At 51.4% G+C, this 18,568-nt stretch overlaps 1 protein-coding gene across 2 annotated transcripts in view; it reads left to right on the plus strand.

Moving 5' to 3' along the window:
• The window catches only part of RBKS (ribokinase), a 589,003-nt gene that overhangs the window by 405,645 nt on the left and 164,790 nt on the right, over window positions 1-18,568 (plus strand). The window lies entirely within an intron of this gene.

Genomic DNA, 18,568 nt, shown 5'->3' on the forward strand with positions numbered 1-18,568 from the left:
AGTCTTGCTCGTATCTATAAGATTGTCAAGGTCTGGATGGCCATGCAATGGATGTGCCTCAACAGCTCCAAAACGGAGCTCTTGATCTTTGGTTCATGCCAAGCACATGTTAAATTATATCCTAGGTATGCTAGCTGGACAATCGAAGGCTGTAGCTTAAAAACACTTCCAGAATTGAAAACATTAGGTCCGTATCTGGAATCTTCTCTTGGTGCGGACGCACATACTAGTCAAATAGTTAAAAGTTGTCAATATCACCCCAGACCACTCAGCATATTAGACCCTTTGTGTCCGAAAGGAACTGTATTACATTAGCCTGAACAATTATTCTACTGAGGATCGATTATTGCAATGCACTCTTAGGTGGTGCAAGTAAAAACTGCATACAGAGACTTCAAGTCTTACAAAATGATGCTATTCGCATTGCGAAGGATGTCCCTTACAGAGCTCACATTTCCAGCATCAGGAAGGGTATGCATTGGCTGCCAGTGGCCGCTCGAATACAGTTCAAGGTGGCTAACCTAGTACAAAAATGTCTTCATGGTAAAGCACTGGATCTTGTAACACAAATCTTTTGTGGCACAATATAAATATATAATAATAATTCAATCAAATAAAATCGTGCCAGATGCCCAGGCTTCCTGCATGCAAAATACCTTACAATTTCTGGCTGGTAGAAGTCTGGTTTTTCGCCAATTTATTGGATCTTTCAGATTATTCTCAGGGTTGGTTGGGGGGCGTAGGGTTGGGTCTCCATATGGTTGGGCTTTCTTCCCTCGCTCACACCACCGGTCTTGTGCCATTTGCTACCTTGGGTCCCCCACTGGCTTCTATGGCATACATGCCCCTTTTATGGGTGTTAACAGTTTGTGTGGCCTCTTCAAAATTGGGGTCACGTAGGTGATTTATAACTTTCTGTAGATACGGCTTAAGGCATCTATGAATTGTTCCAGAACCAGCATGTCCTTATATTCTGCATAGTTATTATCTGCTTGCCACTTATTTAGTAAGTCTTCTACTCAATAAGATAGTCGCCCAGGTGTTTCTCCTTGTCATAGGGGATGCATCCTGAATCAATAGTGTTTCCTGTCTTGTCCTAGTATCTTCAGGAAGCCCCTCTTCAGGTCTTTCATAGCTTTTCCATCAGGATTGAGGGCTTTAAATGCTTGTTGTGTTTCTTCAGTTAGTAAGGAGCAATGTATCCAACTGAGCTATCACTGTGCCACCCAGTTGTTTCAAAGACCCTCTCATTATGTATACAAAAGGTTGAAGGATCTTCACAAGCGCCGGGTTTTGATAGGATCGCCACAAGGACTGCTGGTAACTCTCGTCTTTAAGTGACCATGCCCTACAAGGCCGTTGACAATTCTTGATGTTGTCGACTGATGGCCAGCTGGCCATCCACAAGGGTTCTTAACAGGTCCAACATTGCAGATTTACTTGGCTCTTGACAAACTAGTGTCTCTTCCAGACCAGAGGGTATGGCTACTTCCCCATCTGAACTGGCAGGGCAACTCCACTGCTGGAGCACAGGGCTTTTCATTACCTTGGGCCATTCTCAACAGTCTTGTTCTCTCTCTGGCCTCCCATATCTGATCTAGCAAACATCTGTTGGTGCCAACTGAAATAATGGTGGGTCTTCCTGTCGGGTTAGGACGAAATGTCTGAAATAAAGATTACCGACCCCACTAAAAGACCTAAAACACACACCACGAAAACTTCTAACTACCAAAAGTTCGAACTTTTCGTGGTAATTGCTTAGGTGTTTTGGTGGGGTCGGTATGATTTTTTTTGTTTTTTTAAAGGCTGGGAGGGTGTCCCTCTCAACATCCAACTCACTGCAGTGAGCGGGGGTTGCGGAGAACACCCCCCCAACCCCTGCCAGAACAAACGCAGAACAATCAGCCACGAACAAATCACGTAGATCCTTCCTGTCCACTGACTCAACAGGGTCTGATCCGCCAGACTCCAAGAAATCTTCAGCTTATTGTGGACCTGGATCTAGAGTTGGGAATTCTAGCTCTACTCCAATTAACATTTTTTTTTAAACTAAGATTTGTTTGCTAGCAGTCACCCAGGAGTCTCTGGCCTCAGATTTTTCTTCCATTCTTTTGGCATGGGCAACCTCTATTTCGGGAGTAGAGGAATCACACTTCTGATACCACGTGTCACAGATGGCCCAAGAAGTAGGTTCAGAGATGGTTCAAGGGTGTTAATTTGATCTTTCAGGGCCCAACAGCCAACCCTCTCGTCAGGAAAGGACTAATCCTCATTTGCCCAGGTGTCCCTACTCCTCCGGTTAGCATATATAGAATGTTGACCCCTTCTGTCTAGATTGTGACGTACACTAGAGTTGAAGACCTAAAGGCAAAAATCCTTATCTATCTAACCTCCGTCAGGGTCTTCCTAGACTGACCCTACACTATCCAGTGGTTAGTTATCTAAGAAATGAGGTATTGGATTGTGCCTTTCAGAATTTACATGATTTGGTCTCCTTTCTGTCACCCTAACGTACTCTTTGCCCTCTCAGTTCTTAATACTTTTCTCCCTTCAGCGCCACACCCTTCTTTACCGCTCATTCTTGTCTGCTCCTCTTCTATCCCTCCAAGACCTCTTGCTCAAGGTAAGCCTTGCCTCTGCCCTTTGGGACTCCTCTGTGCTACTTCTTCCTCCTCCATATTCCTACTTCCTACTCCACTGCACCTACTAGTCAAACACTTTCCTTCCACCGCAGAAACACTTCACATTCACTCCCTTCACTCACTCTCCTGAGCACACTCACCACCCTTTCACACACACTCACAACGCAGTACCACTTGCACCTCACTTCTCTTCATCTGAAACCCTTCTCCGTACAGGTTGACCACAGGACAACAATGGTGGTTTTTGTACTGTGTTCAGTTCATGTTGGGGGGCGGGGGTCCTGGCCTGGCCACGGCCACTCATTGGGTCACTCCTGTCTCCTTTTGATGGGTTTGTGTCCTTTGACCCTGGTGGTTAAGGGGAGCCACACAGGTCTTATTACCGGGTTGTCTGAGGATGGCATGCGTGAGCGGCATCGGCAGCAGTGGGGCTCTGACTCTTTGTTCTGTTTGCTTCCTTCCGGTAGCGTCTGTATGCTGCTCGGGGAGGTCTCTAAGTACATGTTCAGGGTCTCTGGTTCCTGGCCTGCTGACTCTCCCTTTCTGGCCGGAAATGCTTATTGCGTGGGCACAGAGGATTTCCTTTCTTGCTGGTGATCTTCTCCTATGTTTGCAGCATTTCTGAAAAGAAAATGAAACACTTGGCCACCACTTGCATTCCGATGCAATTTGGTACTGCACAAAAACAAACTGGCTCTAAAGAAGGGACGGGAATTGGGGCCATCCCAACTGCCACCTACCTCCTCTGGTGTAGGACTTGCTCTGGATACTTCCCAATAGGCCTGCAACTCGAGTCTGAGAGGGGTTCCCATCCCCTCTTGACAAGGTCAGAGTACTGACTTTGTCACAACATACAAAAAGATTAATCTTCGGCCTGTTCCATGAGGATGATAAAAAATAAGTGGTACCAGAAGTGGATTTTAGGGTGCATATACTTGAAGAGGAATGAAGGAATAGTGGGGGATGAGATTTCTAATTTGAGATTTTTTTCAAAACCTTCTCAGATTTTACTGTTGAAGAAATTTAGCAAAATGATATTCGAAAAAGGGAGAGTCACTTTTTCAAAGATACCCCTGTGATGGCACTCTTCCTCAAAATCTTATCTGGAACCCTAGTGTTGCAGTGTATTTTACGGACGAGTTTTGAATGGTGAAATCATTTTATATTTATAATGGTTCAACATGGTTACAATGACCTGTAGTTGGTTGTCGTATTCTTGGTCCCCACTTTTTTGTCGAACTTTGTCAACCGCCTCAATTTTTTTAAATGTGGGGCTGGGTCCCCATTCCACTGATCCGACCAAATTACAACATAGGTAAGTTAGTGGTAATGTGTGTTGCTTTTGTAGCTAGTAAACCCCATAAAGTAAAGTAAGCATTTTGCCTTAAAGACCCCGTTAAGGTGAGGCAACACTAGAGCTGGTGGTTGTCTCATGGTGCCGTTTATAAAAGTCTGAACACAAGATAGGGACCTCTGCTGGCATTGAGAGGCACACACTTGCATATCTCTTGTGCTCCTGTTTTTTGTTTAGGATTGGCTGTAACACAGGCAGTTACATCGATTATCCAGAGCACTGTTTCTAAAATAGTCCAGGAACTCAACCAGCAAACACTGAACCAGTATGCACCTGTCTGTCGTGTTCAAGCCACAGAAGCCTTGCACAATCGTTCCACCTCATCCATCAATCCTCTTACTTATTTGGACATATCCCAGAGCAGCGCTCTCTCTGTGCAGTCTAACAAAACCCCTTCCAGCCGAATAGAACACACCTTTGTACGCCATATACATATTTCTTAAAAACGATCACCTTTAATTTATTCTGTGCCCTTTCATCATATATCTCGACTGCACCATCCATGCATTTGATTAGACTCGGACTGATAACCATCAACTTCTGTTTACAGATAGTTTAATATTGACTATCTCTGCTATCCCAACTTTCAATTCTTTGCAAGTGTGGTAAGCGTCAACATACTCTTTAATCACAGACTCTGCCTTCCTATATTTTCTCTGAACTTCTCTCTCCATGTTACAAATCTAGCCTTTTCCAACTATCCAGGAAGCATGTGCATATTAGGCTCGTGCCTCCTTACAACTTCAAAAGACACCAGTGCAGTCATAACATGGTGGGAAATGATAGGAAGCCACTATTTATGTGATCACCACAACATGCCACAAATATCCTCACTTCATTCATGAAAGTTCTATTAAACCTCTCAACACACCCGTTTGTCTTTGGGTGATAAAAATCAGAATTCATATAAATGTCCCCTTTCTCATATACAAATGCATCCGTCTCCTGTAGGACAATCTGGATCCCCATTGCTGTAATCGTTTTAGAAGTCTACCACTCTGAGAAACACTTTCTGTAAAATTTTTCCGGACCCCTATAATTCTTTCACAAGATCACTCGATTTGTCCTCAAACCATGTTAATTATCCCACACTGAGAGTCGCATACACCTATAGTAGCAGCCTTTCTTTGGAATGTTTCATAGGTGAAGGTGAGTTTATCAAAACCTGGTTGCTATTTTGGCACACTGTACATTTCCTACCATACAATGACCCTGCATCTAACCTAGTCCATTAACAACCGCACCTCCTCCTACCCTTTTTTCTTTGTCCGACCAAGATGACCTTTAGGCTCCCAATGTTCTGCTTGTTGTCCTGCTGCACGCACAAACACACACACGTGCAAGCACACACACTCTGGTGGGACCATCTTTAGAGATTGTACCGTTTAATGCTACCTGGTGGGATTCATAGGAGATCTACTGAAATCCCTTCCACCTTGCTCAAAATCCAATGCATAGGAAGCGTCAGCCCAGTATCTATGTTGCACCAGCCAAACCAATGCACAATCAATGCAGTTTTTAAACATTTGTTAATTAATGTTGTTTTACATAGCACCTCACTGCCAGATATAGTGGGTCATTACGAGTTGGGCAGTATACAAAAAAAGTGGTGGTAAAGGGATTATCGCCACATTTACTGTTCTGCTGAATTATGAGTCGTTGGTAATACCGTCAACGGTAATTCCGCTGACGGTAATTCCGCTGACTGTAATACAGTTGGCGGAATTTCCGTCGGCAGAATTACCATTGAGAACACAAAAGCTGTATTATCGCTGCATTTGATGTTGGGACATGGCAGTAATTCTGCTGAATGGTAATAATGCCAAAAATGCAGCACAGTTACAGACAGGTGCCACAAATGAAGCCACAGGTGCACTCAATCCAGTCAAGAGGGCTATATAAGGCACACGCCTTCCCCAAAAACACTTTCCAACATCATACTGCCACTAGCCATTCCAAACTGGGATATGCAGCTGATCACACGGCGCATGGATCTACAGAGGCTGGAAAATCAGCCCAGGGCACATGGTGTAGAGAGGAGGACGATGTGCAGGAGATGCCATGGAAGGCGAGCATCCATAGCCAGGAGCAGGCCCTCATCCTAGACCCTCATGGACATCCAGCTAGTAACCCTGTACCGGCTCAACAGGGAGACCACAGGTGAGCTGCTCACCATAATCCAGGGGGACATTGAGAGCAGGGTTAACATCAGGACATCTGTGCCCACGCTGCTAAAGTTAGTGTCCTTCTGGCAATTCCTGGGAACTGGCACCTTTCAGCACTCCGTGGCCATGCTACACGGCATGTCACAGCCAACCCTTTCAATCGTGCTTGCACAGGTGCTGGAAGCCATACTACACCATGTGTTGCTGTATGTCTCCCTGCACACCACCCCGGCACAGGAGCATGCCATGAAGTTACAGTTTTATGCTTTGGCACACATGCCAAACGTCATTGCAACTCTGGACTGCACCCATGGGGCCTTGGTGGCCCACAGGCACATGAAGAAATGTACCGCAACAGGAGGTACTACCACTCAGTGAACGTCCAGGTGACCTGTGATCCAGACCTCTACATCACACACTGCTGTGCCCACTTCCTTGGTTCCACCCATGATGCCATGGTCCTACACAATAGTACATTGCCTGGATAGATGGAGAGGCACAGAAGACAATGGACGTGGATAGTGGGTGAGTACAAGTGCCATCACACAATGTCAATGTGCTGCACTACAGAAAAGCATAGTCCAGGGAGAGGAGGGTGCAACAGCAAAATTCATGCCCTTACACAAGGCCATAACCATGCAGGACCTGTCCTCTCACCACACAAATGACGGCATACAAACCCACAGGACTAGGACATGATCGACAATGCTGTATGAATATGCATATTCGCACAACAGCCAACCAACATACACACATGCATACAGGTACCATAATGCAACATGATACATCCCTAATCATTGAAACACAAAGTGCAACACAGTACCAAAGAACAGTAACACTGGCAGTTGTTCAGCCAAGTACTCGGGTACATGGCACCATCACGGAAGTGACACAAACACCAGAAACCCACTGAGGTACAACTAAACAACCATCAGGGCACATGCATGAGGGCAACGTACAGGCCCAAAACAGGCACCATGGCATCTTGCCATAACAATCATAGATCATAGACCCTGAAAACAGCAACTGCTGCTAGTGAGCTGGCTGCATAGAGTAACACAACAATGCAACTACTGCTGGATTCCACATGCACATACTGTGATAGCAAGACATGTGGTGCAACGAAACTCATAATGCATGCACATAAGGTCCATCAACATGCTCTATTAAATGGAATGCATCCACAATGCACTGTGACCGACACCTTTGACCTTTCTTCTTGCAGGCGACATTGTCCACAAATCTTGCGAATGCCTTTGTTCTCATTTCTCTTGTGGAATCACAAGCCAATAATATGTGTCTCAAGGTTTGGGGGATGGTTTTACCACACATGGGACACAGATTGTCCTCCTATTGTTCCTTACATCTGATAAAAAGATTCTCCCTTGTCGGCAATAGATTCAGGTGGAATCTGAGATAATCGGATCTATATCTAGGATTAGGAAAACGTTTTAGGTATCTTGCTCGGAAACCTATTAGTTTGTCAAAAGGCGATAGTGACTGGTGGAGCTTGGTGCTCAGCATTTCTGCTATTGTTTGAATCCAGTCCGATTTTTTTCAAACGCCCTTTTACATAAATAGGATTTTGCGTCAGATCTTTCTCTAGACAATCATAGTTAGAAAGTATTGCTAACGCATAGGTTCTTAGTTCCCTTAGAAGTTGATTTGTATTATCCTCCTACATACAGGGTAATTCATAGAATTTCGCAGAAAAGTGTCGCAATCGGCTGGCGCAGAGTGTCCGCGTGCGATTGACTGCGCCAGGCACGTGCGATAAAACCGATTTCCGCGCACAGCGTATTCATGGATTACATGCTCCCAAACCAGCCGTGGCGCAGAGTATCGCAGCGACCCTGCAGCAGCGCCAGTAACGCCCCCAAGAACGCCCTCTCGCAAGGAAAAGCCAGCAAAATCGCTAAATCATCGCAAAGGGCTGCGCTAACTCTGGACCAGTTTACAGGGCAGCCAAACAAGGAACGCAAAGCGGGTAACGTGCATATCAGGGGTACACGTGAAGTCATACACGCGATTAGCCAGGGTACGTGTATTACAGGGGTACGCGGGAAGTTTAACACGCGATTGGCCAGGGTACGGTACGTGTATTACAGGGGTACGCGGGAAGTTCAACACGCGATTAGCCAGGGTAAGTGTATTACAGGGGTACGCGTGAAGTCATACACGCGATTAGCCAGGGTACGTGTATTACATGGGTACGCGGGAAGTTTAACACGCGATTGGCCAGGGTACGTGTATTACAGGGGTACGCGGGAAGTTTAACAGGCGATTAGCCAGGGTACGTGTATTACAGGGGTACGCGGGAAGTTTAAAACGCGATTGGCCAGGGTACGTGTATTACAGGGGTACGCGGGAAGTTCAACACGCGATTGGCCAGGGTACGTGTATTACAGGGGTACGCGGGAAGTTTAACACGCGATTAGCCAGGGTACGTGTATTACAGGGGTACGCGAGAAGTTTAACACGCGATTAGCCAGGGTAAGTGTATTACAGGGGTACGCGGGAAGTTCAACACGCAATTAGCCAGGGTACGTGTATTACAGGGGTACGCGTGAAGTCATACACGCGATTAGCCAGGGTACGTGTATTACATGGGTACGCGGGAAGTTTAACACGCGATTGGCCAGGGTACGTGTATTACAGGGGTACGCGGGAAGTTTAACAGGCGATTAGCCAGGGTACGTGTATTACAGGGGTACGCGGGAAGTTTAAAACGCGATTGGCCGGGGTACGTGTATTACAGGGGTACGCGGGAAGTTCAACACGCGATTGGCCAGGGTACGTGTATTACAGGGGTACGCGGGAAGTTTAACACGCGATTAGCCAGGGTACGTGTATTACAGGGGTACGCGGGAAGTTTAACACGCGATTAGCCAGGGTAAGTGTATTACAGGGGTACGCGGGAAGTTCAACACGCAATTAGCCAGGGTACGTGTATTACAGGGGTACGCGTGAAGTCATACACGCGATTAGCCAGGGTACGTGTATTACATGGGTACGCGGGAAGTTCAACACGCGATTGGCCAGGGTACGTGTATTACAGGGGTATGCGGGAAGTTTAACAGGCGATTAGCCAGGGTACGTGTATTACAGGGGTACGCGGGAAGTTTAAAACGCGATTGGCCAGGGTACGTGTATTACAGGGGTACGCGGGAAGTTCAACACGCGATTGGCCAGGGTACGTGTATTACAGGGGTACGCGGGAAGTTTAACACGCGATTAGCCAGGGTACGTGTATTACAGGGGTACGCGGGAAGTTTAACACGCGATTAGCCAGGGTAAGTGTATTACAGGGGTACGCGGGAAGTTCAACACGCAATTAGCCAGGGTACGTGTATTACAGGGGTACGCGGGAAGTTTAACACGCGATTAGCCAGGGTACGTGTATTACAGGGGTACGCGGGAAGTTATACACGCGATTAGCCAGGGTACGTGTATTACAGGGGTGCGTGGGAATCATCACACGCGATTAGGCTGGGTGGGTCCTCACAGGTGTTCCCTGTACACCCTCCACGGCCCCTGCAGGCAGTCTACAAAACAGGGGACTACCCTGCACACCTGCTCATGTCCCCCTGCACCCCCACCCCCCCAGCAGTGCAGGGGCAGCCTCCACCAGGCCCCCACTCATGTCTCCCACCACCCCCACCCTCCCGCCACCAGGGGCAGCCTCCACCAGGCCCCCACCCATGTCTCCCACCACCCCCCGCCACCAGGGGCACTCTCCACCAAGCCCCCACCCATGTCTCCCACCACCCCCACCAGTGCAGGGGCACCCTCCACCAGGCCCCCACCCATGTCTCCCAACACCCCCACCCACCAGCACTGTGGGGCACGTGGCCAGCAGGCAGTCAGGCAGCAGCAGATGGCAGGTGGGAGCGTGCTCAGGGCTCTGGGGGGCAGTAATTTCGCCTCCTGGCCAGGAGCGTGGTCTCTCGTGTGTGAACGCGTGGACAGCCTGATAGGTAGTGAAATCCCACACGTCAGCAAAGGCCCTTAGCGCGTAAACCCGTCAACAGCATATGCGCGCCTATAGTCACCTGCACGTGCAGGAAATTGTTGCGTGACACGTCCCAGTGTCAAAGCGTGTGATTGGTGAAAATGGATGTACACGTAGAAGTGACAAAGCGTGTGATTGGTGAAAATGGATCTACACGCAGGAGTGACAAAGCGTGTGATTGGTGAACGTACACGCCGCGTAAGTGACGCTGTACGTGTGGGCCTGTATATAAGGTACATGTAGAACACCATTTCCTTGTACGTGCTTTTCGTGGAGAGCGAGTGGGTGAAATCTGTACTTCTTGTCGTTTCACACGCGATTTACTTCACGGCGTTTCCAGTTCGTATTCCCTGTTACCTCTGACAGCTTTTTCTCTTTTTTCTCTTTTACTGGTTTACCTGGGCCTGTTCCCTCAAACAGTGTCCCCTTCTACTGTTGTCCTGTCTTCTCAGACAGCGTACACATCTTCTTTTGGCGGGGGTTTAGCCAGCCAAACGCGCTCATTCTTCACGCTCTTTTGCCTGGCAGACGGTGAGTCACGCACGTATCCAACTTCTGTGCTTGCCCCGTGTGTTGCCTACCCCTTCAGAGGTCATTCTAGGCTGCGTGTGACACGCATACGTTCATTCTTGTGTTACTGGGTGCCACAGCGTAGTGCAGGTTTTTCTTTCTGCACACGTGGTCTAGGAGGGGTTGCGTGCACGTCATCTCCCTTTTTTGGGCCTCCTGTGCGTTGCGTGACCCGTCATCTTTCCCCAGGGGTTACAATCAGCCGTGCTAGAGCACTAGGGTACAATTACCATCTGGTACCCAACCCCTTTGACCCCCAATTGCCCAGGACAATTGTCTACAGCCACTCCCATACGCACATTAATATCAGTGCCATGGCTGGGAGGCGAGGATTCCGTAAGGGTGGCAAAGGTGGAAGAGCCACAAGTGGTGGCCGTGGTGGATCCGGTAGGGGACGTGGTCGTAACTTGCAGGGTGAGCCTGTCCCCCCATGTGTGGAGGACCAGTCAAGGGCACCCATCATCCCCCCCCCTCCCCCCCCTCCCCCCCTCCCGTTGAGGCTGAAGTGGCTGACACCATCCATGCTCAGCCCTTGTTGGACCAGCCCATTGTGGCACCAGACCTGGCTGACTCCATGGCTGACTTCCAGGTCAGCAGGGCTACGACACGTGCGCTGGTGCACGTTGATGCCATCATGCCACGTGGATCTGGGGCAGCAAGGTCATCTACTGCACCAAGGAGGCAGGGCGGAGTGGCTGCAGGGGCAGCTGCGGCTCCATCCACCCCAGCCCTCACACACCCAGCCAGGACAGTGTCGGTCCTAGTCCATGCTGCTGAGATTCCCCCTGACACCATCACACTCGAGCCAATGCCTGCACCAACTCCCATGCTGAGTGTGCAATCCCACACTCCTGATACAGAGTCCACCAGGGCTCCTGCCCCTAGTGTCCAGAGCGGCGCAGGACACTCAGGATCACCACCACCTTCCAAGCGGAAGAGGAAGAGTGCTCGTCCGGCACAGGCTGATGCCCCAGACACGGCTACACAGTCCGGCCCGTCCAGGAAGCCCAGCTTCACGGATGACGAACTGAATGCACTTGTCGAGTATGTGTCCGGACATGACAACGAGATGGTCATTGTTGCAGGATCCAAGACCACACCTGCACAACGCCAGGCACACTGGCAGACCGTTGCGGACATCGTAAGTGCCCTTGGAATCGTGAGGCGCACAGCCAATGATTGCTATAAGCGCTGGAATGACCTAAAGCGCAGGGCAAAGAGTAAGCTGGCCTCAAGTCATGCCGCAACTCTAGTGACTGGAGGTGGGTCTCCAGTAGTAGACATGGAACTCACTCCACATGAGTCAGTCGCTGGGACCTACGTCACGGAGGAACAGATCCAAGGCGTGGGAGATCTGGCTGATTACGAGGCATTGTCCGGTGAGTGCACATGCATGTGTGTGTCATACATGTGCATGGTGTGTGTGTGAGGGCTTCTGTTTGGGTGCCAGGAGAGAGTGTGTGCGCCTCAGTCGTATGGGTCAGCCATGTGCTTCATGCAATACTTCCTGCGCAGCTGCATTTGGCCATAGCAGTATCCCTTCTGCCAACAGTAGACATCTAGCACAACTGCACGCCAGTTGCCCTTGAAGTGTCACCTTGACACAACAGATTTGCTTATTTTTCACTGTTCATTCAGTCAGTTTGTTTGCATTCCACCACTTTCACTAGGCATGTCGCTGTCCACTAGTCACATGTCTGACATGGGTATGGTAAAGGGGAGTGACTTTGTTACCTGGATATCATTTGTACACACATGTCCCTGTGCAATTTGACCATTACAGACTGGCAGCTCCAGGTGAAAAATCTGACCTGTTAGAATCAGAAAAGCTATTACATGCGGGAACTGGACTGAATGAATAGGTGCTGCCCTCCTCTCCATCTTCACTCAATAGCAATGGTACATGCCATCTGTGTGATGGCATGTGTGTTTCACCTGCCAATCACAGGCCAATGTGTGATGCCACTGCCAGGCAGCATGCAGAAAATTTGTTCATCATCCATCTTGGTGTCATCAGTGTGTGCCGTTTGCCTGCACTTCATACGCAGTGAGGGTGCATGCATGGGAGGGTTCTAGTCATGTGGGACATGTCAATCAAGTACGGGTTCTCTTGCTTCTCAGCCCTCAATGTGTGCCATGGTGCTAATGCCTGTTTCCATTACTTTGTTTTCATGTCTTTGCAGGGGAAGACGCACCTGATACTGCTGGGGTTGTGGAGATGGTGCAGACCCAGGAGGTGTCCCAGGGCCGACCAACCACCAGTGAGGGATGTGGTGTGGTGGTGGGGGAGAACCCACAAGTGCTGCAGGTCGTGCTCTCAAGGGGTGTCTCTGGCTGCACCTCCCCCGAGCTGTACTCAGGTGTTGATTCGGATGAGACCTACGTGCCGTCGCTGGTGAGTGTTCCAGGGAGGGATTCTGTTCTGTCTCACCCACCTGCACCAGGGTCAGTACCCTCCATGGGGATGTCATTGTTGGCAGCTACGCCTTTGGTGGTTACGGATGCAGGGTCACACTCCGCGACATCTGATCCTGTTCCTGGGCCAGCAGATCAGAGGGGGAATGCAGTCCTGCAGCCTCAGGCAGTGCCGGCACAGCAAGGCGCAGTTCGCCTTGCCCCAGACAGGTGTGGTGCCCGCCGACGTGGTGGCCGTACGCCACCTGGCAATACCGCATGGGAGCAATCCATTTACGGTATGGCTACCCAACAGGCTGCATCATCCGAGATGATGGCTCAGGCCATGGATAGGGTGGCCACTTCCATTGTCCCCCCAGAAAGGCTGATGGAGCGACTAGAGCAGGCAACTGACTCCATCTGCCAGTCACACAGGGAGGACATGTTGGGGTCCAACAGGGACAGGCGGGCGGCACTGGCGACTCTGCTTTGAGTCCCAGGGCCACAGGGAAGCCCTGAGGCAGGAGCTCCTACACCTCAGGACGACTCTTGTTGAGCTTGAGGCTTCAACACACCAAAGGACAGAACAGCAGCTGGAGCGTCTCACCCGTACGCTCTCAGCTGAGATGCAGGCAACGAGGGCGGAGGTCCGGGCATCCCGTGAGTTGTTGCATGGGGACCTCCGCACACTCATCCTCCTACAACTCTACATGGCGCCAACACTGCACAGTTGGTAGTGGTGGGAGTGCAGGCATTTCCAGGTGGTGAGACTACTAATATGTTACATTTTTGATGTCATGTTAATGGTACTACGTTAATGGTACTACGTGCTCAAGTATGTTGTTGGTCCGGCATTGCTGTGAGCATTTCAGGTGTTGCAGGTTTCTAATAGTGCCACTGTACATAGTGAGAGTGATGTCATGTTGTGAGGATTACTTTGTATACCTGCAATTAGCATGACATGGCACGGTGTGTCGTGTGGCAGTGCTGGGGTTGGGTTGGCTGACATGGCACTGTCCTCTTGTTGTATTTTGCAAGTGGGTATTCATTTTAGCTGCTTCAATGTGTAACTTCACAAAACTGCATTGGTGGTGTCTGTGTGGGTAGGGATGCACACATTGTGACACTTCCAGGTGAACAATCTCAGGCTGACATGGAATTCCCGGTTCATTCTCCACACATTCAGGATCAGTGTCAGGTTGAGTCATCATTGATTGTCAGATGGAATGTGCCAGGGCAGTGTGCACTCCACAGGGGTGTGATTTCTATGTGAAGTAATTAGCCACTAGCTGTGTACGGGCTGCCTCCCCCCGTGCCCTTTCCCCTCCCATGCGCAGCGGCTGTGCATGTGGTTGGGGATGTGGGGCCACCACCATGTCCACGGCCAGGCCCCGGCGTGTTGCAACGTTGTGCAGGACACATGCTGCCACTATGATCCTGCACACTACTGGGGGAGCGTATAACAGCTGCCCGCCAGAACGGTCAAGGGAGCGAAAGCGTGACTTCAGCACTCCGAATGTGCGCTCCACTATGCCCCTGGTTGTAATGTGGGCTGTGTTAAATCTTACCTGGGGTGGCGTGGTGGGGTTCCGAATTGGCGTCATCATGTGGGGGCTGAGAGGGTAGGCACTGTCCCCTGTGGAGGTGGGGATTGGTATCATTGGTGAGGTTGTGACCTTGCTCAGTATCCAACATGCATGCATGTGCAGTGGCATACATACTCACCAAGCAGCCATGTATCGCCATGCCGCCCAGCTTCTAGGTCCCGGCTTAGGGTGGACATTCGGTAAATGAAGCTGTCGTGGGTGGAGCCGGGATAGTTGGCATATACTGAGGTGATGATTCCCTTGGCATTACATGCTACCTGCACGTTGATGGAATGCCAGTGCTTGCGGTTCCTATAGATGTGCTCAGATGCCCTGGGGGGACGTAGAGCCACATGGGTGCAGTCGATGGCACCTAGCACTTTGGGGAATCGTGCCACTGCGTAAAAATCCAGGGCGGCAGCATGCCTTTCTGCAGGTGTTCTGGGCAGGTATATGTGCCTGCGGACTGATGGGCGTGCAGTCATGATGTTCAAGACCTGGTGTAGGCAGCGTGACTGGGTGGCCTGTGACACCCCACCCACTATGGCACTTGTCCGCTGAAATCATCCAGTGGCTAAGAAGTGCAGTACATTGAGGACCTTCTCCAGGGGGCTGAGTGCTTGGGAGCACAGGGTGGGTGATGTGAGGTCATCCTCCCACTCAGTCACCAGGTCCAGTATGATGTGTGGTGGAAACCTTTACCTCCCATACACCTGGTCATCAGGCATCCCGAAAAGGCTGGTTCTGGGTGTGAATATTCTGGCCCTGACTATCCTCCTCCTCCTCCTTTGGTAGCCCACTGCCACTGCTGCTAGGAACGGTATGTTCATCCTGGCGTCTGAGCTTGTTATTGTTAAAGTCCGCAATTTATGCTTAGCGCGTGTTCTAGGCGAGCGTGTGACCCGCGCAGCCCTGGAATCCTGTTGCCAGTCCAATAGCGTGTGGAAATTCACACGCACCACGGAATACAGCGTGTGACCCGCGCAGCCCTGGAATCCTGTTGCCAGTCCAATAGCGTGTGGAAATTCACACGCACCACGGGATACAGCGTGTGACCCGCGCAGCCCTGGAATCCAGTTCCCAGTCCAATAGCGTGTGGAAATTCACACGCACCACGGGATACAGCGTGTGACCCGCGCAGCCCTGGAATCCAGTTCCCAGTCCAATAGCGTGTGGAAATTCACACGCACCACGGGATACAGGTTCGCTGACGTACTTGCGTGTGTAAGTGGCCGCGCACCCATTAAATACACGTACATAGGCCAATCGCGTGTACGCGCACTTTTGTCCAATTACACGCGATGACACTCTGACGTGCAGTATCTCCACGTGTGCCCCGTCATCACGTCCTGAGTGGGGAACACCCGTGCGGGTCACGTCACAGACGCGCTTACGCGCTGAGGGACTCTGGTCCAATAGAATCGCGTATGCGTGCTGACGCGCTTACGCGCTAAGGGCCTTTCCTCGGATTTCACGCTGACGTGCAGGATTTTCACGTGCCAAATCACTCCGTATCAAGCTGGCCACGCGAAAACACACGGAAGCCCACGCTCCTGCCCAGAAGGCCGAGTTACTGCCCCCCAGTGCCCCGAGCAGCCTCCCACGTGCCATCTGCTGCTGCCTGCCTGCCTGCTGCCACCGTGCCCTGCCATTTGGTGCCTGCACATCAGCCATCTGCAGGGGTCCAGTTGCTGTGTCCACCCCTGCTGGAACTGAAGACTCCCGACTGGTATTACATCGCTCCACAGCCCAGCCCCAGGACCCAGTTGCCCACCCACACCTGCCTCTGGGGTTGCCATGTCGGGCACTTCCACATCTGGCACCAGTGGCAACCCCAGGCCAGAGGGGCAGAGGGGCACCAGCTTCACTGTCACCGAAGTTGGTGTCCTGGTGGAGCATGTCCTGGGGCAGTATGATGCCCTCTTTGGATCGTCCCGCGCCAGCAAGGAAGGACGGCAGAGGATCTGGGCCGACTGTGTGGTTGCCATCAACGCGGAGGGGGTGGCAACCCGCGACGTCCTGAAGATCAAGAAGCGCTGGGAGGACTTGAGGTCCAGGACCCTTGTGAAGGCCCGGCGCCTCGTGGAGGGGGGCCGGGGCCGCATGAGTACCATCCAGATGAGGGTCCTGGAACGCGTACGCCCAGCGCTCCACGCCCAGATCCTTGAGAGGGAGGCCCGTCTGGAGTTGAGCGGTAAGTGTCCATGCATTACTGTGTGAGACAGGGCATGTTGCGGTGTGCTGGTTCTATGATACTTGCCTGTATGTGTGCCATAGCCCATGTATGCATGTATGTGTGCAGGGACATCATGGTAATGCATGTGCGACCAGTGATGTGTGATGCACATGGTTGTTGCATGTGTTGAAATGCCGCATGGGGAGCCCTAATCAGATTATGAACATGAGAGCATGCCAGTCTCTGTACCTGAACATGGGTGGGGGTGAGGGATGGGTGCTGATGCCAGGTACATATATGGTAGCCATGTCTGTGTGCCTGACCTGCGTGTCTGTGACTTGTGCATGCCATGGATGCATGACACATGTGTGTGACAATGCAGAGATTCAGTAAAGCAGCAAAATGACCCTTGTATCCGCTGTGTTTGGTGTGTTTGGGGCCAGATGGATGTGACTGAGGTGATGTGTGTGCATGTGATGGGCATGAGCCATGATGCATGTGTGTTACATATCATTGAATGTTTCAAGAGTCCATTGGACATGCATGGAAATGTCCATGGCATGCACCATGCCTGTTACTGTGTGTGTTTTGCCTGGACTGGCCCATGTGTTGTGGAGGGACATGATGGAAGTGTACTTTGACAGTGGTGCTCATCTGCTATTGCTTCCTGTCTAGGGGACCATTGTACAGTGCCCTGATGCTTGTGTTCTTTGTCTCCCTCTACGCAGCGGCTAGTGAAGAAGAGGGCGGAGACGGCGCTGTGGAGCAAGGCGGCGGGGATGCCCCCACGGCTGCAGCGGAAGGGGTGGGTGAGCCCCCACAGGGGCCTGCTACGGTGGGAGACGGTGAGGAGCCATCCAGGTTGGTGGTTTGCACAGAGGAGGAGGAGGCCGCCACTGGGGCACACATGGGGCCTGGTGGGGGCATCCCTGCTGGTGCAAGTGGTGCAGTCCAGGGCCAGGGGCAGGAGGCAGCACAGGTCACCGTGGAGGGGCCTGTGCATGTCGCTGTCCCTGACCCTGTGAGTGCACCACCATGCACCAGCAGGGATGCCCCGTCCCAGGCCTGTCCGCAGGTAGAGGGGATGTCCATGTCACCTGACTCCCCTCCACCTGCGGACGTGGGAACCCCTGGCCGTGCGGAGAAGGTCCTGATTGGGGTCGCGTTGCGCACGGCTGCGATTCGTGATGCCGTGCGTGCTTCCCGGGAGGAGCACGCACGTCATCACGAAGTGCACCGTGCCGACGTGGCCCAATTGGGATCGGCCATGTTCGGGGGTTTCCTGCATGTGTTGGCCAATGTGGCGGCCCTCTCCTCCTCTGTGCAGGCTATCCACCAGTCGTTCTCCTTGCCGTCTTCCAGCCCAGATGCCACCAGGGCCCCCTGTGGACCTGCCCCGACCAATGCAGCCAGCTCGGTGGGGATCCCATCCCTGCCACAGTCGGGAGTCAGAGATCCAGCAGGGGTGGACACCAGAGCAACTGGACCCCAGCAGATGGAGGATGTGACGGCATCATCGGGCAGGGCACGTGCACGACGGCGTCGGTGGTTTCCATCAGCCTGGATGCCGTCGTGCTGGCACAGGCAGTTGCGTCGGAGGCAGCAGCAGGCTCAACGTGGGAGGCATCATGGCTCGGGGCCATCAACATCAGGGGTGCAGGCATCGGCC

The sequence above is a fragment of the Ambystoma mexicanum genome, chromosome 4q, assembly GCF_040938575.1.
Source record: "Ambystoma mexicanum isolate Mex_15411 chromosome 4q, UKY_AmexF1_1, whole genome shotgun sequence".
Classification (NCBI taxonomy): domain Eukaryota; kingdom Metazoa; phylum Chordata; class Amphibia; order Caudata; family Ambystomatidae; genus Ambystoma; species Ambystoma mexicanum.